Source organism: Ictidomys tridecemlineatus, chromosome 10 (genome assembly GCF_052094955.1).
Source record: "Ictidomys tridecemlineatus isolate mIctTri1 chromosome 10, mIctTri1.hap1, whole genome shotgun sequence".
NCBI lineage: Eukaryota > Metazoa > Chordata > Mammalia > Rodentia > Sciuridae > Ictidomys > Ictidomys tridecemlineatus.
Window position 1 is genome coordinate 23,650,647 of NC_135486.1, and position 26,508 is coordinate 23,677,154.

Below are 26,508 nucleotides of genomic sequence, written 5' to 3' on the forward strand. Positions count from 1 at the left end.
AATCCTAGATTATGTGGTACATTCAGCATCACTTCTGAGCAACCTATCTGACAAAGAATAGTGCAAGTCAAATCACTTTCAAAGCACAGGGGAATGTAGTTTTATTGATGTGAAGAATTTCAAAATATTTTACAGATATTATAAATCCACTGTAGCGTGTCTTTTTGTTTCAAAATCTACTTTGATGTTATCTAAGTATATTAGCCTTTATTTATTTATTTTTGGTTAGTATATGTTGGCATGATTTTGGTCATTAAAATTTTAATTTTTGTTGTCTTTTAAATATGGTTTATTTATCCAAAATATATTTGTGTTTTACTATTCTTACTTATAATTAAAAACATTTTACTGTTTTTGAACACTCTTTCTTGTCCCTTTTGTCCCTATAGTTAGTATGGATGTAGGAACACTAATTTTTTAAAAATTGTTATGTACTTGTATATATATTGGGTGTGATGTGATGTTTGAAAAATATATACCTGTGTAATAATCAAATCAGAGTGATTGGCATATTCAAATGCTTATTTCTTTGTGGAGAGAATAGTCCAAATTCTTACTTCTTGCCATGTTAACTATGGTCACTCCTCTGGATAATAGAACACCAGATCTAACTCCTTCTAACTAACTTACATAGACTTATATTTCATGTCTGAATGAGATCATATGTGAGATTTTTCTGTGTCTGGCTTATTTCGCTTTCCATAATGTTTTCCAACTTTTCATATTATCCAAATTAGCTTTGCTAATTTTGACATTCATACCAACAGATTATATGGGTCCCCTTTTCTCCACATGCTTGTTAGCAATTTTTTTATAATAACTATTCGAATTGGAATGAGATAATCTTATTTTTGTTTTGATTTGTATTTCCCTGATGATTATTGATGTTGATTTGTTTTCTATATACCTTCAGCCATTTGTATGTCATGGTTTGCAAAATGCCTGTTCAGTAGAAGGGAGACCAGTCAAATAAAGGAAGGGAGTCCATGGGAGCTGAGGGAGGGAAAGGGAAGTTACTGAAGAACAAAACTGACCAAATTACATTTGTTACATCCTGTGCATATGTGAATATGTAACAAAAAATTCCACTATTATATATAATTGTAACAATAGAAAATTAAGAACATAAAAAAAGAAGGAATTGTCTGTTAAGTCTTTGCCCCTTTTTAAATTGGATTGTTCTGCTTTTGTTTTTTGATTGTTAAGTTTCTTATGTATTCTGGTTTACTCTCTTGTCAAATGAATAATTGCAAATATTTTCTCCCATATTGTATTTTGTATCTTCACTATGTCGATATTTTTAATATCCAGAAGCTTTTTAGTTCAATAGAACCTCATTTGTTTATTTTTAAATTTTTTTTTTTGCTTGTGTTTAAGGCCTTATCCAAAAAAAAATCCTTGCTCTGTCTCATGCCATTAAGCATTTCCCCACTTCTAGTAGTTTCATTTTGAGGATTTATATTTAAGTCTGATCCATCTGAGTTGATTTTTTTTATGATAAAAGATAGAGGTCCAGTCTCATTCTTCTTCATGTAGTTATCCTCATGGTTACTTTCATTCTTTGCAGTATGCTATCTCTGTTGTTCAGATTCAGTGGTAATTCTAATCTGTGATTGGCTTGGGCAGAGTTATAGGATAAGTGTCAATTTTGTTCTGGAATTCAACTGATATCCTTTCTAGTAGAAACTTCAAAAAAATGTAGATAAGTATATTCTTAGGTAATGTTAGGGAATTTCTCAATTGAAAAAAGTAAAACCAAAAATTTCTCTGTGTTGACTGGCAGTTATTTTTTTATTTCTAAACTAATACTATGCTCAGTGGAAACTTAATACTATCCCCCATAGAAATTTCTGAACTTTAATTTTGTTGTATTTTATTAGCAAATATGAGATTTTCTCATTTCAAAATAAAGTTTTGAATAACATAAAATATATTTGAAACAAAATTTCTCTTTGGATTCTTTAATTTCTCCAGAATTACTTCTTAAATAAATAATTTAAAATAAGGTCTTACTTTTGAGGTTGAACATATTTCTCCCTTTGCTTCCTGCTACATTTTTAATTTTGCCAGGAATTCTAAGCAAAATATTTTGATATAGTTCACTACAGATTCTACTTGAGTACTACCATTTTTTACTTTAGTGTACTCATTGCTTATAAATTAAGAGAGATGGGTTTACTTTAAAAAAAAACTAAAACACAAATCATTAAAAAATAGTTCTGTTCATAAAAATAGCATTTGTCCAATATCTTATAAAATGTATAAAAATATTCAAAACTTTCTTCTAGCCATTTGTATGTGTTCTTTTGTGAAGTGTTTATTCAGGTCTTTTGTCCATTGAAATTGGAGTATTTAGGTTTTGGCTGTTGTTTGAGTTCCTGATTTATTCTGCATATTAATGTCAGTTTACCTGATTAATTTGCAAATATCTTCTCCAAAAATTATTTTATTTATCAGGGATATTAACTATATAACATGTGTAATATGTATACTAACAAAACACAAGGCAAGGGCAATAAACTGGTGGTTGTAATTCAGTACCTTCTCTTAGACAATATTGAAATAAATTGTCTCCATTTCTTTTTCTCAAAGTACACTTGAATATATACTTTTGTTTGATATCAGTGAAACTGTAACTATTAAGTCTTATTTAATGAGTGGACAGAATGAGATCTCATGACATGGAAAAATGGTTATTTTCTACAAATATTGTTGGATAGCTTTGAAAATTTGTGGATTTACTTTGGATGGTGCACCAGAGTCTGTTAATTTAACTTTTTGTTTTTGGAGGAGCTCAGAAGTAGTCAGTGGCTGACCAAAGTTAAATGAAGACACTTGTTCTCTTCCATTCTTCCTGGATGCTTAGGGAGATGTTGAAGCCTGACCTCTGGACTTGACCTTTCAAGGAGAGAGGATGTATGTGCACAGTAAAAGGGACCAAGCAACCCAGACCTCTCATCATCAGCCAGAGGGTGTCCTTAGGTGGCTTGGTCTCATTCATCCTGCTTCCTGGCGGGGCCCTACAAGGATCACTTACCATATATGGCCACAGAGCAAAGCTGAGAAGGTAAAAAGACCCCTTTCCATTTTCACTACAGTTAATTCCTAAATCAATTAATCTGCTCAAGCAATTGAAAACTGACAGTATTTATGTGCCTCTGTTATTGTTAAACTCCCAAGCAGACTTATTAAAATGTTGATCTAATAAACTCCGCCCTCACCAACTTAAAAAAAAACAACAAACCTAACCAACCAAACAAACAAAAAAAACAGACAAAAGCCAACTTCATTATCAGTGAAGTACAGGCTTTGCCTGACTCCCTGAAGCAGGTGACAATTTGATTTGTAAGAGCCTCTCTGATACTTTGCATTGATGTAGCACCATTCAAACGAAATCTCAAAGTGCTCTACAAAACATTAATTAACGACAGCTCATCATATCCTATGGATGATGGTACATTTTATAGCCACCCTTTTTACAGACGAAATTTCCAGAGGTTAGGAGGCTTGATAAAAGTCACACTTCAAAAGCATTTGTGAAACTATGAACTGAGTTTTAAATTTGAAACTATCAATTTCTAGCACTATGAACCAGGACTCATTGCTTGTTTCTGTGTATCAACAATGAAAATAATTGGCATGTTGTTTTGGCCGTTTAAAAGCAAAAGTAGCACAATTCAGAAAGTAAATAGGCCAGTGCTTCACAAAGGCTTTCTAAAGAGGCCTGATAATAGCTCCAAGTTTCTACCTGATGCAAAAATAGTTGAACTACAAAAATGGGAGCCTTTATTGTAAAGAACACCAACAATTTGGAAACAGGACATTGTTGGGAAAGGGAAAGGTTAAATTTGGCAATTTGGTATCGAACAACAATCTAAAATTGAAAACTAACATTTTCAGATATCTAGTTGAACTAACCTCTACAGAGAAAGTTTGGTACAGTGTTTAGCCCACAGGCTTTGGAGTTCAATCGAGTAGAATACAAATTTAGGATTTTATACTTAATTTCTGTGAGATTTTAAGAAAAGTACATAATCTATCCAAGTTTCAGCTTTCTCATCTTACAATGGAGGTAGAATCTGGGTCAGTTAATACACACGTAAATATACTTACTATATGTATACCTAATAGTGTATGAAGACTCATGCCAGGTTTTTATCACAAAAGTATTCCATTCCTCTTAAGAGGAAAGTCTGGAAAAGTTAACTGGAGTTTTTTACTTCTCCAAATTTAACTTTTTAAAAATATAAATATGTAATCCATGCAAATGGTATAAAATTTAAAATTTATAAAGCATGAATTTGAAAATAAAATCTTCCTCTCTTATAGCTATGTCTCCCTCAGATACCTAGATATTCTTCAAGAGAAACCTGAAATTTCTTCCCAAATGTACATTTCTAAAGTTAGCTATATATTTATAGGTATTCTATTTACATATTTGTTGATATGATAAAAATTTTCATAGCCAATACATAAAGTGTTTTGCATTACTACCTGAGGCAGCGAACTTTATAAAAAGAAAAAGTTTATTTAGTTTTGGTGGTTCAAGGGCATAACTTCTAGCTTGGTTGCTTGATTTCTGAAGAGGCCAGATGGCAGATAGCAATGTCATGAGAACATGTTGGGCAAGCAGTCACATCTCCAGCCAGAAGCAAGGGAAAGAGATGGATGGGGCCATATTTTCTTCTTTAATAACTACCCTCCTGTGAGAACTACCCTGAAGAGTATACCCCCAATGACCTATGAACCTGCCATTAGGACCCATCTCCCAAAAGTTCTTATTACCTCCAAATATTGCAGCCATGTGGCTAAAGCTTCAATCACATTGGACCACTGGGTGACTCTAACCATACTTAAACCATAGTACATTGTTAGAATAATTAGGCTTTATTCTTAATATTACATCTTAGAAATCATTTCATGTTTGTATGTTTGTAGTTATTTTAAATGACCACGTTACTTCTTTTTAATGAACAGTTCATTAACAAATACCATATTAAAGGGCAGTAAAATTTATTCCAGTTCTTTGCTAACATGTCTAGTTTGGCGTGAATATCTTTTTACACATTCATGCTGCACATATGCAAGTGTGTGTGTGTGTGTGTGTGTGTGTGTGTGTACAAGATAAACAACTGTAGCAAGATTGTAGTGTCCAAGTCAAATATTTAATTTTGGCCTTACTAAATTGTATTATACAGAAATTGTCACATATTTCAGTTCCCAGTAGTTTTCCTTTACTCATGCCAATACTATGTGCTGTTGAGAGCCCTTTGTTCACAATGCTTGTGAAAAGAAGTTTTTCATATTTCAGAATTTAATTTTAGATTTCACATATACAAATGAGATAGCTCAGGGATAGAAACCAAGTTTAAATGTAAAATTATGTTTCGTATGCACTTTATCCACATAACCTGAAGGAAATTTTATGCACTACTTTTAGTGTGCCTGCATTTTGATTGTGATCTGTTTGCTGAGTTCAGAAGTGGAATTTTCTACTTAGGCTTCTTATCAATGCTCAACATGTTTTGGATTTTGGAACATTTTGGATTTGGCAGTTAGGTATGGTTAACCTGTATTATCAGACTTCATTGACTTTTGCCAGTCTTATAATTGTGAAGAATAAAACTTAAAATCTTGATGTGCATAGATAAACAACAACAAAAAGGATAATCTCATTGATATTAATATTTTCTGGGTAATCCTTAAGCCTTAAGTATAATTCCCAGCCAATAATATCCCATGAATTTTTAGCAATGTTAGTTTATAATATATGGGTAAGTATAATTCTCAAAATGCATCATAAAACACTAATTTTTAAATGATATAGTCCCTTTCTGAAGTCTTGAGTGTTATTTACATAACATCAGACTGTTGAAACATCTCTCAGCTATTAAAATGTTCTGAATTTCATTTAGAGAAGGCTAATCACTAGCATGAAATATATTAATAATATTTGAGGTAGTACGTGCAAAGTTTTAAATTTTGGGGGTAGATTTTAAGAAATGAAAGTTCAGTTCTCATAGCTTACATGTTTATCTGTATTTGTCTATTTGTTCAAAAGCAAGTTATTTGGGTCATAAACACATTGTGTGTGTTTGCGCATGTGTGTGCACTTTTGTACTGTTACTTTTATGGCTCCCTAATTGACATAATAGAAAGCATATTCACCATTGTCACCGATGATTTTGCAGGACAGTATTTTAATTTGACATTGACTATTTTGCTAACCGATTAGATTGACATTCATGAAATTGGTGTTTATTCTGTATGTATGCAAGATGAAGGCTTTAAGCAATTATTACTGTGATTCTTTGACCTCAATTATCCTCATAGTTCAAATACAGCATTCTTTATAGCCTGGATACAGCCCATAATTGAATCACTCCCTTTCTTAGTTACCACTTTTATATGAAGCAGAGACCTCAAGTTTTTCTTTGAGCACCTATTTTGAAAAAGAGACCTTAATATAAGCATACAGAGGTGGGGGCCAGATGTGCAGAAAGGATTGGTGTGAAAGTTTACAGCAGCCTACACAGGCATGAATTTTCTCTGGTTTTTAAATATCTTACAATGTATTTCACATTATCTCCTTGTTTTAAATGTGTTTCCACCCACATCATTGCATAAAATTGATGCTGCAGTATTATATGCTAGTTTTTTTTAAGTGAGTTCTCATGGCCTTGCCACATATAAGCTCTGAATGTAGCTTGAAAATGGCTAGATAATGTTCCATGAGTTACATGGTCAATTTGTTGGACAATTGAACTGAATTACTTAAAGCATCTCTCTAGTGTACATTTATCATATTTTTCTAAATAATTAAAATTTATTTAATTTAAAAAAATATTAATTCCAACATAGCATTTGGGTATGCTTTGTCATATTTTGCACATTTAAAAGATGAACCAAACAAAACCAATTTCTCTAGATATTTCTGTATGTAATTCTTCTGGATATTGGCCCTAAACTAGTATGCTGTGGTAGTATTTCAAGATCATTTCTTGTGATGTTTGCTATTACCTGTTTTTGTTCTTTGTCTAAGGTTACTACCCTTAGGTTTATGAACCTTATCCTAGACCCATGTGTGCATTATTTTACTCTAAAAATAATTTCAGCAAATTATGGTGACAATGTAGTTTAGTATGAAGCCTCCACCCTCATACCCAATCAGTCTCCAGAGCTGATCAAAATGCCTCGTTCCCCACCCTTGGAATCTGATCACCAAGGCCTGCCTTCAGCAGGAATCCTATTAGGTTAAGGCAGCCAGAACCCTCACCTACCCCCACCATACTTGATGTTTCCATGTACCACTTTTCTATCCATTGACCTTTGATCCTTGGTTATAAATTCCCTCCTATCCCTGGTGTATTCAGTATGGCAATCATTTCTATATGGGGGTCTCTCTTTCCCTATTGCATAGCCCTGAATATAATTTATCTTCACCACTTCTGTCTGACTCTGGTTTTCTTTGACAATAGAAAGTAGACATTCGTCAAAGACAATAACTGCTTGTCTGCTTTTTAGTTCCTGTATTAGTTAGCTTTCATTCACTATAATAGTAAGCATGAAATAATTAACTAATAAAATAATTGGTCTTGGAAATTCTGGTCTGTACCTGGTTGGCCCATTACTCAGTTTCCCTTTCAAGGAGGCACATCATGGAAGAAGCAAGTGGCAGAGCAAACCATTTACCTTGTGGACAGGAAGTGATGAGAGAAAAAGGAAGAGGTGGGGTTGGGTTCCCTAAATACCTTTCTAGAGCCTTCCTAAAAGCCCCCACCTCCTAAAGGTTAATAGCATCTCCCATTGGCCCATGAAACTTTGAAGGATATTCAATATTTCAACCTGGAGTAATTTCTAAGTCGTGAATTTTTGTAAGAAGGATCAGAAGTAGAGAAGGGAAATATTTCTTTCTGTTGTTCTAGATTAATGGCTGAATTTCATATGTTGGGGAGGGAAGTCCTATACAATGCACCTAAGGATATTCTAGTCTTGGTTCCAGGATCCTCTGACTTCATACACATTTCTCTGGCCAGTTTGACAGAGAGAGACTGGAAGTGAAGAAATTCCAGGAAAGCATGATCATAGGCAATGGACATAATTGCAATGACCAGTTTAAAATAACTGGAGGGAATTCTAGGTGTTTTTTCCACCAATAACATCTGTGGAAATATTTAGCCTTACCAAACTGCACACAAACATTACTACAGACTTAAAAAGTCTGGGTACTTGAATTCTCCCTTGTATTCAAAGATTATGATTTAATAAGACTGTGATGTCAGGTGTGTGTGTTCTCGTTCTCTCTCTCTCTCTCTCTCTCTCTCTCTCTCTCTCTCTCTCTCTCTCTCTCTCCCCCCCTCCCCCCCCATATGTTTATCAATGCATATGTATCCCAGGTGAATCACAGCAGCTTTTGAGGTTGTTACTGTTTGCATGTTCAGCTGTTCTTAAACTTTAGGATACATTAAAACCTTTGGGAGGTTTCTTAAAACACCGATTTATGGGTCCATCCCTAAAATTAGTGATTTGGCAGGGTAGGATTTAAGAATTTTCATTTTTTAAAAAAAATTCATTGCTATATTATAATTATATGTAATTATGGAATTAATTGTTACATATCTCTACACAAAAATATTTTAACAACTTCTCAGGTGATGCTGATGTTTTAGGTTGGGGTAGTCACATTGACAACAGTACATAGGTGGATGAAAAATGTTTATAGACTTGAAGTTATGGATGTAATGACTTTTATGAGTACACACAGCTAAACTGGGGGGCTTGAAGCTTATGTTCTAATTTTATGTGGATCGATTTTATTTTACTAGTGTTACATTTTTTAAAAATATTTTTAGTTGTCAATGGATCTTTTATTTTATTTATATGTGGTGCTGAGGATCGAACCCAGGCAAGTGCTCTACCACTAAGCCACGACTCCAGTCCCTAGTGTTACATTTTAAAAATTAATTTTGTATGCCTTATATCAAATGATGCTTGAAAAAACAAAATAAATGAAGATTACTATTATGTATCAAAGAAATTTAAACTTAAATAATAGGAGTGACTTCCATGTGGTCTTATAGCAAGTAATGAAAGATAATAGAAATGAATTAAGATACCTATTGTATTAGATTGTACATCACTATGACCAAAATCACTGAAAAGAAAAACGTAGGAGGAATTTGTATGGGGCTCTCAGAGATCTCAGTCCATAAGTAGCTGACTCCATTGCTCTGGGCCCAGGTGAGGCAGCACATCATGGGGAAGGGCTGAGCAGAAGGAAACTGCTCAGCTTATGGTGGGGTTAGGAAGCAGGGAGACTGAGACAAGGGTAGAGGCTGCAGGGCAAATGCACCTTTCCAGGGCATACCCCCATTGAGCCACCTCTTCCAGCAATGCCCCACCTGCTTATATGTACCAACCAGTTAGTTCTTTCAAAGCTAGGACGGACTGATTAGGTTACAATCCTTATAATTCAATAATTTCACCTTTGAATAATCTTTCATTAACAGGAACCTTTGGGTGAGCCCTAACAGCCAAACCAACCACCTATGTTCAACAGCCATGTTTTCCCATACTACAAATTGTTCTAATCAGCCAAAATGAAATACTCTCACATTTTATTTATCACACATTTTATTTTTTAATATACCATTTTAGGTTAACTAAATTCATATTCAATGTGGTGCTATATTAGAACTATTTACATGACCAAAGTTTGCAGCAACATTTAATAATAAATATTTTTGTCCTAACTTCAAATTCTGTATTTTTATACAAATGAAACTATGCACAATCTTTCCATATTCTGTAAATACATTTATTTGAAGATTTATAACTTGTAAAATATGCCTTGTAATGAGTTGCTTAGAGTTATGAGCATTGCATCATGTAACTTAAGCAAAATTCTGTTTTTGAAATTCCAGTGTGTAGGTACATATTGTTTCTCTCTATGCTGTTGTACATTTTCTTCTAGACAAAGTATGCGTATCATATAGAAGAGTTGTTTGAAGACCATCAGTTGAGCAAAATTTATTTACTGGGTCTATTTTACACTTTTTTTTCTTTTTGGATTTGGCAGAACAAATAGAAATGTTATTTCTTTGAAAACTGTCCCATTGCTGTGCCTGCCTGAGGCCTCATCTTTCTATATACACTTTAAAATGCACATTTGTCCCTTTCAAGGGACTCAATCTCTTTGCCAACATCTGCAAAACACTTCTGTGAAAAATATCCAATGGTTTATTTGGACTTCTTCATCTTTATGGAAACTGCCAGAAACTCAGAAACATAGACTAGCAGCTGCTGCTTTAATATCATCGAATGTGAGAGTTGGAATATTATCTTCACACACATATAGACCACACTTATGGGCCCAGAAAAGTGTTTGCATTTTGATAATACACAATGATATATCTGGATATAAAGTTTTAGCTAGCAACATACATATTATATACAAATCTGTTTTAATCTTTGCAATATAAATAGATATTACTTGCCCAAAACAAGAATAATTAACACAGAAAAACACTCCACAAGGACAGAAACACACCAACAAAAGCCCTTTAAAGTCTGTAAGCACAGGGTTTGCAGAAGAATACAGGTAATCAACAAGAGAGAAACACAAACCTACTTAATTTCAACCAGAGAGAGACCATTTTAAAATATCTAATATTTATTGTTATTATTTTAAACCACAAAGAAATAGCTGAATTTGTTAAGACCTCAATTTGCCTCACATACATGGGCAATTCTATCTGCCACTTAATTCTTTTTAACTATTAATACCTTGTAACTTGAAAAATAAAAAATTTACAAGTCACATTCTATTCCATATCTCCAATGAGGTAAAAGGATGGAAACCAACACTGGCACCCTAGTCCAGCCCTCTTTAAATGCTGAGCTTTTGAACTCACAGGATATTGTCCCATCTCAGACACACTTTGCCAGTAAAGTCCTTGCAGCTTACATTATTAATTTATCCACATTAAGACTGAAGTTTGCTTGCTACTCACATCAGTGTTTCCTACTCTAATTTCTATGCAGTAGAGGCTCATTTATCCCTTCTGACTTGATGTAGCTATCTAGTCATTTTCCCATCTGGACTGTCAGCTTTTAAGTGCAAGATTGCATCTTTTATTCTTTGCACTGTGCCAAATATGGGTGATTCTAAGCAAATAAACAGCCAACAGGTGGATAGAGCAATCTTCCATTTTATTGCTGTGGTCTGAGAAATTACTGTGGCTTAGAAAAAGAGTCAGCTCACAGTAGAAAGCTCTGGATTTTGTGAGAACCTACTACAAGTCTACATGTTTTCAATATTTTTAATACTGTCTCAAAAATGGAGACCCTTTTTACCAACATGACACTAAAAGCAAAGAAGGAAGTTCCTCCTGATATCAAAGCTAAGGCTTTGAAGGCTAAGAAGGCAGTGTTGGAGTACATCCATAGCCACAAAAAGAAAATCTGCATGTCACCCATCTTCTGGTGGCCCAGGGGGCACTGTGGTTCTGGAGGTGCCCAAATACCCACAAAAGAGCAACTCCAGGAGAAACAAGGCAGACCACTATGCCATCGTCAAGTTCTGCTTGAGCACTGGGTCAGCCTGAAGAAGAGAGAAGACAACACCCTTGTGTTCACTGTGGATGTCAAAGCCAGAAAACACCAGATGCAACAGTCTGTGAAGAGGCTTTCTGACATTGATGTGGTTAAGGCCAATACCCAGATAAGACCTGATGAGAGAAGGCATATGTTCAACTGGCTCCTGATTATGATGCTTTGGATGTTGCCAACAAAATTGGTATCATCTGGAGTCCAGCTGGCTAACTCTAAATATCCAGTTTGCTTTCACTATAAAAAAAATCTGAAATAAAATTTTAAGGTGAGATTGCAGAATATTTATAACAGGAAGTACATATTTGCTGTAGTTAGAATGCCTTTGTTTGAATTATTTCACCAAAAGGAAACAAGGTTTGGCTTTGGTTTTTACTTGTTCTTTTCAGATATATATGACAGTAGAGTGTATTTTGACTTATTATGCATACATAGAGTATAACGTATTAGGATCCCACTCTTATGGTTGTACATGATGTTTAGTTTTTCTGGTGGTGTATTCGTAGATGAACATAGAAAAATTTTGTCTGATTCAGTCAGAACGGGTTCTGTGAAGTGTTTTCAACTTAAAAATGTTCTATTTAAAATTGATTAGCATTATAATTATTCATTGATGGGAGCATTCATATGAAATAAGATTTGTAGGATTTTTTCTTTTAATTAGAGTAAGGAACTCAATCAGAGGTCCCCAAATGAAATTACTAATGAGCCTATCAACAAATTATCCTAATGGAACACTTATGTGTGGCAGCTGAGAATTAAAAGAAAAATTATGTGAGGACAATAGATCTGATTTGTAAAATCATTAGAATTGACAGATTCTGATGTCCTCTCCTTAAGTCCTCTTTTCAGAAGAAAAAAAGAAAAGTGCATTTCTTCTGCTGTCATTAGTATCTGAGACATCTTTCTGTCTAAAATTCTTAAAACATGTTTTTTTATTTCATCTTCTCTTTCTCTCTTTTCCCTTCCTGCCCAGGAGAAGGGAATTGCCTTTTTACGTATTCTCAGCTCTTAAATAAGTAGGACCAATTTGTAATTTCTCCGTTTTCCTTGGAGTCATTTTAAGGGAAGGGAGAATACAAAATTGTTCAAAATTATCTAGTTAGTATGCTAGAAACAGGAAATTGGCCAAGCTGCTCTTCAGAAGAGTCTAATTTCTTCATGAGATTTCTCTCAGGCAGCGGTCTCCACCCAGCAGCAACCTTATCTTCTGGAAATTTGATAGAAATACAGATACTTGAGCCCCACCCCTGATTCAGAAATTCTGGGGACAGAACCAGGAATATGTGTTTTCACAAGTCCTCCAAGTGGTACTAAATGCATGCTTAAGTTCTAGAACTCAGAAAGGACCCAGAAGGCCTCCTATTAAGCTGTTCTGTTTTTCTCAGCATCACAAAAATGTAGCAAGGCACAGACAGAATGCAATTAGCAGAGCTGATGGTAGTGGGAAATTAGAAAATGCAATATTGCTAGTGCACATCAGATTTTTCTTGGTTCCTCCTGATAGTTAGGTTTATTCTACTCATCCCTTAATAGGACTAAAATAATATGTTTCATATTAATTAGAGCCTGACAGCAATCAACATTTATGAAACGGCACAAAACAATGTTCAAATAATTTATGCTTTTATCAAATTACCTTTGGATTCTAGTGTGGAAAAGTTGGAGGAGATGAGGCATGGTAGAAATGTTTCTAATTCTTAGATAATTGATGCTGGAGGGAGAATTGTGTATGAGCATTTTCCAAATTGTATTGACATATGAACACAATTTATTCTTTTTCCCCAGTACATTTTCATAGTCATTTCTCTAAATTCCCTTTCTGTTATGGAATGCTCTTTGATTTGCAGACATGTATTATGTATAACCAAGAATAGAGGCTTTCAGAAATTGTTGATTCTAACAAACAAACTTCAAAGTTCTTAACATATGGTTGTTGTTGATTGAATTTATCTAGCGTAACAAGAAACTAAGATAAGATTTCATTCAGCAAAAGCCACTATGAAGTATCACTTTATGGAAAGCCATTAGCTAGGACTCTAAAGTAAGAAGTAACACAAGAAATGCAAATAACAAAAATATAATTAAACTGTCAAATGTGATAGCAAAATTTATGCGAAAAGACATATAGCCCCAGTATTCTTTCCCTTTTTTTTCTACCCCCAGTTTTTAAGGAAACATCAAAACTGTTACTTCTGAGAATATTTATAACCTGTCAAGAGAAAAGACTAGAAACTGTGGCTGTGTATCCCTGAAGGAAAATGTTAGTTTCAAAGCACCATTGATGTAAATATTGCCTCTTTACTATTTTTCAGAATAGGTTGTTATGCTGATAAGTGTAATTGTGTTGGAAATGTAATTATCTAAAAGCCATTAAACACCAATGCCTTTTGATAATAAAATTATAGATGTGGGATCATCTTTAACATAGGGGGCATGAATTTTAATACAACTGTTGCTTTTTATGTGAGAAATAACACTACTATAACAAAAAGATGCTATATAGGATGGTTAATGGGAAGCAGTTATAAAAGGGATTCTTGCAGATGAATATTCACTTTGCTAGCCTGCAAAAATTGGAACGTATTTAAATCTTTGTTGTCATACACACACAGGCACACTTAGCCATTCCTTGTAATGACTTTGCATTGTTTTTGTATGAACACTGAGATTATTTTTATGCAAAGTGTCAAAATTCCTCTGTAAACAAAACAACAATAATAAAAATGACCAAATGACAGCATACATAACTGAATATACATTGTATTAAGAAATGTGAAAGTTCTGAAAACTGCAAAAAGGAACTTATTCTTCATTAGTGAAAATGAAACAGCATCTGTGCAAGGAAAGAGGCATCAAAGATGAAAGGAATTGAATAACAATAGGCATAGGAGAAAGAAAAGGAATGTATCTGTGACTATTTATTTAAAAATAGGATTCTTTTATGGAACTGAAAGAAAATTTTGCTTGAGCAAACTGTCAACTGTTTTTATGGAATGAATACAAAAAAACCCATACTTGCAGCTTATTTTTGTTATGTGCTCCTGGGACTTAATTTCAATTTGATCACTAATAAAAACTCCAAATAATAACTATTTTTACAAAGTCATTGTGAAGAGTAAGAAAGATACTGTATCATGTGATACATGAAAGTGCATATAAAGTATTATTGTCTCCAGGCCTTAGAAAAAGCATTTCTCAATATTTTCAGATAGGCAGCATGCCCCCGAGGTGGCAGCCTGACAAGAGCCCATAGAGGGTCCTGTTGGAGCTGGGTGTCACACGTCAAAAGCATTTACCTAGACCACAGAGGGGCTCTAATTCTCCTCAGGTGACGAGTGATGTTGCCCAGTTTCCAAAAGGGAGAACGAACATAGATTTCTCATAGCAAAAGCGGATGAGGTGGCCGGAGTTGTGGCTCAGCGGCAGAGTGCTCGCCTTGCACGTTGGAGGCCCTGGGTTGGATATTCAGTACACATAAAAATAAACAAAATAAATGTTAAAAAAAATGAAGTAAATAACAGAGGTAACAAAGGAGGGAAGAAAGATTGAGAGACTGAAACTGAAGTTATTCCTCCATTATTATGAAAACACCCGGATAATCTCCACATCAGTTAGGCCTAGGTAGCTCACCCAAACCCAGGAGTCACCCTTACTCCTTTGTTTCCTGGTCCTTTTTTGCTTCTCTCCCATCTTACATTCTTTTCTTCCTAAGAAATCACCCCCACCCTACAGTGGCTTAATGTAGCACCCCTGATCATTAGTAAGACTGTGAAAGTCATTCGTGATTGTTCCAACTGGATGTCTTTTATTTCTCCCAGGAGACTTGTCACTGCTTGTCTTATTTCTCTTAAGGAAGTGCTATTGAATCTAGGTTTATTATAATAGGGGAGAGAATAAGAATCTTCCCGCTGTGATTTCTCGTGGTTTCCCCATTTTCATATTGGTTTTATTCTAATCAACAGATTGAAGTGCAAAGACTGGGAATCAGGATAAGGATCTGGAGTCTGAATTGCTATACTCAAGCAGCTGAGCAAATACCTGCCCTGTTAAACCACTCATACAGCTAACGGATACACAGCTCCCCCTCTGCCCTCAGAGTTAAAGGAGAAGCTCACATTCTCTGAATATAGTGTATGCCTTTGCGTGTGCATAAGCTACACAAACTTACACATCCCAAATAGCCTCCTATGACTCCTCGTAACCCTGGCAGTGATACTGTAGCTCAGTGTTTTGAATTATTAGCATAGGTAGATTTGGGGCTTTTGTATCATTCTAGATCCTTACCACTTTCCCTGTGCATGTTTTCAATGTCAGTAGAACAGAAACATACATATGGTAATTCAAAGAGATCTGTTAATTTAGGTAAGTTTATTCTGAAAACTTTCTTTTGGAAATGAGATTTTAATAGACATATAAAACATATTCCTTTCCCTTTCAGAGTGATATAAAACCCAGTAAGACCTGGGTAATGTGCCTCTAGCAACTAATGATATTTGTAGAGGCTTTTTGGAATCTATATTGGGTGATAATGTTCCATCTCCCACTGTTACAGTTTTATTATAAGCCTAAAACTAGTAACACTGTTGAAGTGAAATCCACAAACAAATAACAGTATTCTTTGGAAGCTGGGTATAGTATGTTTGACATTTTAGTGAGGAAATGCTACGTTGGCTTATGAAAAGTCAATCCAATTTCTGTGCTTCCTCTTCACTGAATTTGTCATCTGAATCAGGATCATTAGGAACATTATATACATCTAATTCAAATATGGGATATTGATCTGCAAATAGATGCCTTTATTATCTTCATGGGTATGATTTTTCTGTGGGTGCCACAGGCCTCTGTGGGATTTCTAATGAAAGGATACGATATTCTGTGCTCAACTCAGTGTTTACTCATTTCTTTACTCTTGCTACATGTATTGTGTAAGAATGCATGATAATAACATCAGTGTTGTGCAGCAATGTGAAAGAAAGGGTTACAAAAGGAACTCAAGGATTATACCAAGCTGCACCAAACACTACAGCAGACAAGATCAGATGGCATACCTTGTTTGGGGTTCATACACAATTTTCAAAACAGCAGGGCTTTGTTCTCAGCTCTTCAGTTCTCACAGGCTTGTGAACTCTTCATCAAGATGGGAAATACAATCTTTTTGCTCTTTCTGAAATGTGAAAATCTTTGAAGCTGAGTTTGCTTTCAGTTGGTGCAAATGGTAAGGAAGAGGAATGAAGGAATTCAGCCAAGCAATTAGCCAAATATCATATAAAGAATTATTTGGGGGATTGATTCACTAGCTTGAGGGACTCTAGGAGAATAGTTTGTAAAATTTACTTAAATAAGTTTGTGGAAGTAGAGTAACAATTCATTAAGTAAATCACATAATTGTAAACAAGAAGTTGTATGTCATGAGAGTGTCCAACACTGCGATGGTGAATAGGTATCTGCCAGAGGTCCATGGTTAAAGGCTTGGTCAGCAACCTGTGGTGCTCTTGGGAGGTAGAAGACATATATCCTGGTAAGAGAGACTTAGATCGCTGATGAATCCCCTGGACAGGGATATTGGGACTCCTTTTTTCTTTGCTTCCCAGTTGTAATGAGGTACATAGCTCCTCTGCCACATTCTCCTGCCATAATGTACTTTGCTCCTACAGACCAAGAAACCACTAGGCTAAGCAACCATGGACTAAAACCATGAACCAAAATAAACAATAAAATGCGTCTTCCTCCATTTGTTTTCACATCCTAATTTCATGTGGTTTGTTTTGGCAGCCTTTAAGTCACAAACTATCCTTACACTAAATCCAAACAACATTTTATAATTGACATCACATCTATCACCTATGAATCAATTGTACTTTTTCTGCAGATATGCAAAAATTTTATCTTTTAGATATTTAAAAATACTAAATTTATTGATTTTATTCACCTAATGAATCAGTTATTTTCACTTGCATCATTTGAGGTTATGGGGAACCAAAATATACCTCATCAAAATATGAAGAATTGAGCTGAAGACATTTAAGAAGCAGCAGATTCAGAGTTCTCTATGTGCCTAAAAACAGAACACAGATTGACAAAGACTAATGCTATCATGCCAACCCTCTATCCCTATTAGAAAAATGAAGGTTAATGACTGAAGAAAGCTCTAGAACCCCCTTCAGTCTTGAGATAACCCACAGGAATTCATATTAAGAAGTTCTTATTAATTTAATTTTTTCTGTGATTTGCTTTCCTTTGCCCTAGGGTATTGCTTGTAGGAATTCAAAGTTGCTTTTAAACATCTTGTCATTTTCTTAAAGTTTTAGCGTTTTTTGTTGAACATGCTCTGTAAGCTGAAATCCATAGCTGCTTCTTTGGGAACCACTCATTCCGTGGGTGTCTCCCATGTACGGTATATATATAAAATATACATGTTGATGAGTTTATTTTTCTCCTGTTCATCTGCCTTTTGTAACAAGCATATGTTTTAATTTCTAACCATGGGGGGTATTGTTTTCCCCCCACAAGTAGCATTTCCAAGGCAGTGTAGCTGACTATATAAAGAACCCAGATTTAAACTTAAGAATAATGCATTTTTAAATTCACAATTTTTGTTCTAATCTCAAATTCTATGTCAAATTTTTTTTTTGTCACTATGTTTCTGGGACAAGATAAGGGACTTTTTGCTATGGATTGCAAGGCAACTATTTATTGCTTACATGTCCTTGGTATATCTGAGAGGACATATAATTATGAAAGTAAACTTGATTTGGACTGTTGTGAGAATTAGTAAAACAATTCATGTAAAATACATTTGGAAAATATATTGAGTTTTTCTCAAATTTGGCCTTTACTAGCATATTTATTATGCTTTTTACTTTTATAAATTTGTTCATATATATTTTCTTGTTTGATCATCTTAAGAACTTATGAAGTAGACAGGAATGAATACATGTATATTAACTTGAGAATGAAATAAATGTATAATTTCTTTATTTCTGAAGGATCTGAACAAATTTATAAAAATAGATGTAATATAACAAGTATAAAAAGAGCCATAGCAACATAACTTGATTTTCAAAGTTGCAGAATTAATGGCAAAACTAGGACAAGTCTTCAGGTGTGAAGAGTTCTAGTCTAACTTCTTACACTAGTATTATCTTTTCCAGGTGGCTGATTTTCAAAGAATGTAATTGTGCTTTATCCTAAAGCCATGAGAAAATTTGTATATCTGTAAATGCATTTTGACTGAAAGTTCTTGACAAAAAAAAAATTCTAATTTTTCTTTCTTTCTTTCTTTTAAAACCCCAGTAAGCACTTGAAAAATATTTTTGAACCAAATCTTCTTCATTAAACACCAATAATTGTCTTTTAATCAAAGGGAAAATATATAAAAATTTCTTCATTGGATATGTACTTGTCAAGGTAATATTCCAACTTACATATAATATTTTCTCCCTCAAAAATTTTAATCAATAGAATTAAAGGAACTCAGTTAATTCTTTCCAACATGAACAGTAGTAATATACAATGAGAAATCACATCTTAGCATCATTCCTGCGTTCTTAGGTAGCATACAACTTTATAGTGGAAAAGCATGGACTTGGTGATAATGACACATAAAACAATAAATCAAATATAAAATTCTTTTTAATCTCTTTTTTTTTTTTTGATGGCAGGGCAAAAGCTTTCCTCTGACACTTTCTTCAGTGAAACATAGAAACTCTGCAGATCACTAATTAGAGGAACAGAATGAGTAACAGTTAATTTGCATTACCTGTTTTGCTAGTTACTTTTCTAAGTATCAGGCATAGCACCTGATATATACAAAATAGGAAGTGAAGAGATGCAGGTAAAATAGGGTACATAGTCTTAGTTTAAAAAAGGTATCTGGCTTGGGGCAGAAATTTCCCCAAATGCACCATCACAGGAGATTTGTGGCAAAGTAGACACAAAATGCTTTTAGAAGGTGTCATAAAGGCGTTGCAGAATATTTAGTGTATAGACAGAAACTACTTATACTCATTTTCTTTTGTATTATTGTAACCCATTTGGCGCTCAAATTCTTTTCTGCCCTCAGGAACACCCAATGCTTTTGACAGCTATGGGGTTGGGGAAAGTACAAGGAGATCACCCATAGATTATGAAATATTATGATGACTTGTGGCTCTTTAAAAATCCACATATATTTATTTTCATAGATAGTCTACTATAAGAATAAAACCCTCCTTCCTTTGTTATAGTTAAAGCTTTGTCCCAGGGTTTCATAAATTGGCTTCCAGATCACTCATGTATAATCAAATCAAGCCTTTATTGAAGCACACCCGTGGCGGCTGACCAGAACATAAAGCTATTCTGATCAGCTCTGAACAATTGCAAAGGCGCTACTTATAAGCCTGAAAACCACAAAAGGGATGTTTGGGGGTCCAGCCAATGCAAGCAAGCCAGATTACAGAAGCCAGAGAGTGCAGTCAGGAGGAACACTTAGCCAATCACAGTTAGCCCCCTCACCCCAGTTACAGAAACAATGCCCCCATTAGGTAGTTCCGTGTTCTTAAAGGTTTCTATAGCAAAAGGAAAAGAACATCTTGCCCCAGTCATGACCTTTCTACTTTGGCATGGTTGTTTTACAAAATGGAGTCACAAAACAAAATGGAGTCACATTTTGCTTTTACTATCACACCTTCACTTAAAGTTAAAGCAACTTCGCTCTACCTAATCAGACTGGTTGACGTTTGTTTCAGAAAAGGCAAGAAAGTAGACTTCCTATCTTTGATCCTGTGAAGCACTTCTACTGCTTTTTCTCTCTGTGTTAGGCTACAGGAGCATCCTCCAGAATTTTGAATAAGGAAAGGGAGGGAATACAAGAGGGAAGCAGTGGTCTCCATTAACTTGAACCAGTGTCTGATCAGTTTTCTCAGGCTATGGTAGGTATTGATTCTTTTGTTCTCTCTCCGATTGCCTCAAAAGACCAAATAAACAAATAAAACAATGGAATACACATTTCTGGAGATCTTATATGTCCAGTTTGTTTGGATATGTGCTTTGGCCAATTTCCTGTCTCTGGTCACTTGGGATGTGTCCCTTGTCCCTTATAAATCTGGTAGGACTTCTCCAGCTTCCTTCTTCTGTTTATCCCCATATCAGCTCCCTGAATATGATGCAAGATAATGTTAGCCTCGCTTATTTTCTTTCCCTTTTTTCTAGTATCTGAAAATGCATCTGAAAAACATGCATATTTTGCTCCCACAAATTCTGAAGGAGCAGAGATTTCCTCTTTTATTGCTATTTCATGAGAGAAGCCAGCTTATGACAACCAGTTACCTATTTTGCAAAGTTTCTGTTCCTTAATTTGGATCTGGAATGACCCACAAAGGCCCTTTTATAAAAGGATTGGTATACAAAGTGGTGCTATTGGGTCATGGTAGAGTGTTTAAGGTGTGTGTGTGGGGGGGCTTGTGGGAGATCTTTTGGTCACTGGGGACATTTTCAGATCCCAGTCCCCTCCTTAATCTCTTTTGTGTCCTGGCAGTGAAGTGAGGGGCTTCCTCTGCCATGGTATGCTGCCTCGCTACAAGCTCAGAAGTAATGGGGCCAACCAATTGTGAAATGGAATCTTTAAGACATTGAGCCAAAGTAAAACTTTCATCTTCATGCATTGATTACCTCAGGTTTTTATTCTTGTAAGAGAAAGTTGACTAACTTACTCTGTTAGAAGGGTTTTCCTGTGTTTGATCTTAGTAGAATTAAATGCATAGAAGAAAAGTTAATTTGTCATGGATACATTTGGAGGCAATAATGTTTCCTGTCTGAGGAAAGAAAATAGAAATGCTTGTAGTATGAAAGTTTTCATTATAAGCTTTAACAGAAAAACAAAATTCTCACTACTAAAGAGAGCCAGGAATTTTATGGTTCCCTTCACAATTATATAATCCCTTAGGTTACAGACCTTCAATTCCAAAGAATAAAATGTGCCAACTGTCTCTCATTGACTGTTCCCAGTAGTATTTCCTGTATCATTCATGTCACTGCTCACAGGAGAAAAAGGTTATGCTGTCAATGAGACCTGGTGCCCTGTGTGCTCCAAATGTGAAGCGTGCGCTGCTGAGAGGCATGTCCTCCAGGGTTCCAATTACATGGAAGTTGGATATATGAGATGGTTTGCATTGCAGGGGAAAAAATGCAACCTATATCATTGAAGTAAATCCTGGAAACTGAAGAGGATAACCCTTAAATTTTGTTACCTCCAAAAATATTCTCACAAGAAAAAAAACCAACATGAATTTGGGGAGTTCTTTGTGTTTCTGAGTTAGAAGATTAACAATATGCTCATGAATTTTGATATTTTTTCTTCCCTTGTAAATGCCGACAAAGTAGATAATGAGGAGTCTGACGGAATATACAGCATGACCAATAACAGGATTATGAATGTCAGGACTAGGGTAGAAATGAGGTTAAATTTTGGGTCATCCACACACAAAGCAAGCAAGACATGAGCTTTAAGAGCCTTATTTCTATTTTTTACAGGACACATTAGATGAAATTCATTCATAATGTTGTGGTTGAAGGGCAATGAGATAAATGCAAAATTCTTGGAACACAGTAAGCATTTAATAAATGGTAGCTCTATCATCATCACCACCATTATTATTTTTAAAAAGCTCACCAAATATCCAAAGCTTCTGAGTTGTCTGTTATCTATCCATTTATTTATCTATCTTCTTCAATACTGATAGTTAATATTCAGCTCCAAAGTTATAAACATTTAGAGAATAGAGCTTAAGCAGTAGTTGTCTGAGGTCTGTATTTGCTTAGAAATGCTTAATGTTCGCTGAACAATAATTTAAATAATTATGATTTTTCTTGGAAAAATAGTAAGAATAGAAAGAGTGTGAAATGAGAGAATATGTATTTATATCAAACAAAAATACATTAATGAAATTGAGAAGGAAATTAACAAATGAAGTGAAAGAATCTGAGAAATATATTCTTTAAATTCCATTGGATTTAAGATATTCTGAAACCAATAGTATATGATAATGAATCCTGTTTTAAATTTTTGCATTTGTATATATGCCAAGCCACACAGGTTTATATATGTGGCTCTTGCTGTCACTATACATATGTAAATATATGAATTATATATGTATATTTATTTTTTTAAAGTCTGCCTTATTATACATTGCACTTAAGTTTTTCTTTAATAGGCTTCCTTCCATATTTACCAGTATTTGGGAGGGACTTATTTTTTTCATATCAAGTAAATCAAAATCTAATATGTACTGATACAAAGAAATCATCCTAATGCTCCTGTAATATATCTCTACCAGAATTAGAATTCTATGGTAATCTTTTTTTAAATCAAAGACGTGAAATTGTTCTTGGTGTCTTTTATGCTAGATTTTTCTTTACATGACCCTAGATTAGCTCCCTTGAAATTTGCAGCTCCTATGTTGTGCCATTATTCAGTTTATGAAGCTTTAAAGCAGCTTAGTATTCTCTTAAATCATTCTGTCACTTAAGATCTACCCCTAATTCCTCACATTTTGTCCATTAATGTGCAGCATTTCCAGTGTAGGAAGTCCTTGGTAAATTCACACTCAAATGTCTTCTTTTCCATGTTTCTCTCACTTTACTTAAAATTTTCTAAAATTTGGTAGTTAAACACAAAGCTCAATGAAGGACTCAACTATGGAAGTATTGACAATGACTTTTCAAAAAAAAAAAAAAGGATATTCTGCACCCAGATTTTTCTTACTTGTGTCTCATCAACATAAAATTAATGAAATGAGCTAATTTCCACAAGTTAATGGCACTATTAGAAAATTTAAACGACCAAAATATGTCCCTAAAGCATATCATCAAGGTTAATGCTCCTTTTCTTTTTTCTGTTCATCCTCTTTCTGATGTCCAAGTAGAGGAACCACATTGATCTTCACTAACCAACATTTAAATGTGACTTTAAATTTAGGCATGCTATTCTTAGTGGGGTCTGACCTAATTTTTTCCAATACTAGGAATATAAGTTCCTGTGATTAGATATGACCAAATACCTAAAACTCATCAAAAATATAAAGAAATAGTCATTAGAGTTACTTGATTGTTAAGAAGGGACACCAGAGAAATTGATAAGTAAAGGCTCCGTGTGTATAAGTGGTGTCACACACTAGTGTCATTCCCTTGACATCTGCTAGTTTTGCCCAGACTCTCCTCTGCTTACAGCACTTAGGTACCTCTCTGCTTTTATTGGGAGAGTGTCAAGGGCAGGAGCTATTTTAGTCATTTTGTGCTTGGCTCATAATAGTGTTCCATAAATGTTGAGTGATATCTAAAGAGACTCTTGAATGCAGGGAGGCAGAGTGATTATCAAAGGGTCAAGATCTAGGAGGGACACAATAGGTTGTTCACCTGGAGTGGAGAGAGATTTGGGTCACTGAAGGCAAGTCCTTCATCACTTTGCTTGATGTTGGAACTGGCTTTAGAAGTGAACATAAAATGGGAGCTTTGAAAGAATGCTTTACGTGCTTTGAAATCTGCTATTAAAGTGTGCTATTTCAATTACAATCTACAACCTTATTAAATAATGACTATGACCCCTAAATTACAAATGAGAAAATGGAATTAAGAGATTTGTACACAGTAGTGTTGGAGGAAAGATCTTTCAGAATGTGTTCATTTTCTTCCCTGATATGGCATTTCCATTTGTGGTAGTACACTCATATAAATGACAGGAATCCTTTTCTATCTTTCCTTGGGTGAGATCTTTAACATCACTAGCACTCAGAATATAATTGCTTACAATTACATACTACTTACTATTTATAAATCATTTTCATATACTTTATATTTACATTTATTTCAATTTATATAACTGAAATGTGCAGACTGGATGATTATTTATATTTTTTATATAACAAAATTTAAGTTGCAAAATATTGATAGAATTGAACAAGTTTATGTGCAGATAGAAGATATTGAATTCAAATGAATCTAGCTCTAATCCAGTGCCTTTCCTATGATATCAGGATACTTGCAATAATTAAAAAGTAACTATTAATCATGTGCTTTTTATTAATTGTTTTTATCCTGTATATGATTTCCTCAGATAATTATGTCAGTGATTCTTGATTTGTATTAATCATTTCCCTGTCTCCTCATCTTCTTCCTCAGATATAATATTTAATGTGGTTCAGTAACTTGACTATTTATTATCCATTGAAAGGAGGCAACCTTGAAATATTTAACTATTATTTTTCTAAGATGATGATTTATACTTCTAAATGATATCCTGTAAATCTGAACAACTGTCAAGGTTTATAAAAGTGTATATGTAAATCACTAATGATATACTTTTAAGATCTAATCTATTTGACAGACATGAGTGACTATCTTTCCCTAAAGAAATCTTAGGAAAAAATTATTAGAGATGACACATAAGGTAGGTAGGGTCTCTTTCGTAGTTGTTTCCTTCTATGCACTGGAATAGAAATGGTTCACTTTAATGGAAGGGAAAAAGGGTACTACAGTCAGAATAGAAGTAAATTTTTATATGTATACTTTTTTTGAGAGCCTACTGTGTGTTGAGCTGTGGTGCTCCATAAGTTTATAGTATATTTAAAGCACCAAACATATTTTTAAAACATTGATACTTTAATATTTTACAAACAATGGAACTGAATCCCACTGAAGGCATGTAACTTTTCCCCAAGGCCCTGTAGCAAATGCTGGACTTATTACCTGAACTTAGGCTTTCTGATTTGCAGGACTATTTTCATTTTCCTACATCATATTTTTATCATATAATAGAAAATTATAATAGGTTGATTGTTATTCTCCTATTCACCAACAGTTTGGGACAATGTTTTGACTATTTTCCTTATTCACCCTCTCCTTGATTATAAGCTCTGATATGTGCTTTGCTTTGTTACCTGAGAGTTAATACACTCGAGTGAGGAATGGTTTACTTTCCTTTGTACTTTCTGCCATAAACTGTTCTGTGATATTTCATAAGACTGCATTCTTATAAAACTAAATTATACTGAATGGGGAAAACAAATTTATTTTGTCTCTTGCAGAAGAATATACTGTAAATACTGATGAAATTACCAGGCCTGTCAACTGACTGCCGAGTAAATATGTGAAATATTCATGCCATTTTCTCTCTGAAAGTAGCATTTCAGAGATTTATGGCTAAGTATATGACGAATAAAAAACTGCCAAATGAAAATACCTGAGCTGATAATTTAAGAAAATATTCAAAGTGAAAATAAAAGTCACCGAGGCTTTGCAATTAATGTAGTCATGGCTGGATAATTTTCAAGTAGGGAACATGCACACATTTTATTGTTTTACTTGAGGTAAGCCAGGGTATATGATACTGAGTGAGCTCTGTGCCAGGGAAACAGAGGCTTCTGGGGGAAAAAGACACATTTCACGGCTGAGCAGCTTCTCTGCAAATTGAAATTGGTACTTTTTTCTGTCAAAGGATTCTGGTCTTCATCGTTTATCCTGGTCCAAAATATTCTCTAAATGATTTTATTTCTTGAACTTTGAGTTCAGCTTCCTACAAAGAAGTTGAAGGTGCTTTTATGTCAAATTAGTTCTTGAAAAAATTATTAGTTTAACATTCAGAATAAGTCTGAAACCAATACCAAGGTCCATTTATTTATTTATTTATTTATTGGACGAACTGAGGTGAATACGACTTTACCTGCTAATGCTTAGTGAGGAGAGACTCTCAGCCTCTCCTTTGTAATTCTCAGCTTGAATAATTCATTTTAGTATTTCTGCTTCTATCCTTTGGGAAGTATTTGTAACAAGCTTGCTACACTTAATAGCACTTCACCTAGCTAATCACTGACATTACCATAGAAGCTAAAATTAAATTTGAAGTAGTAAACATATCCTTACAAG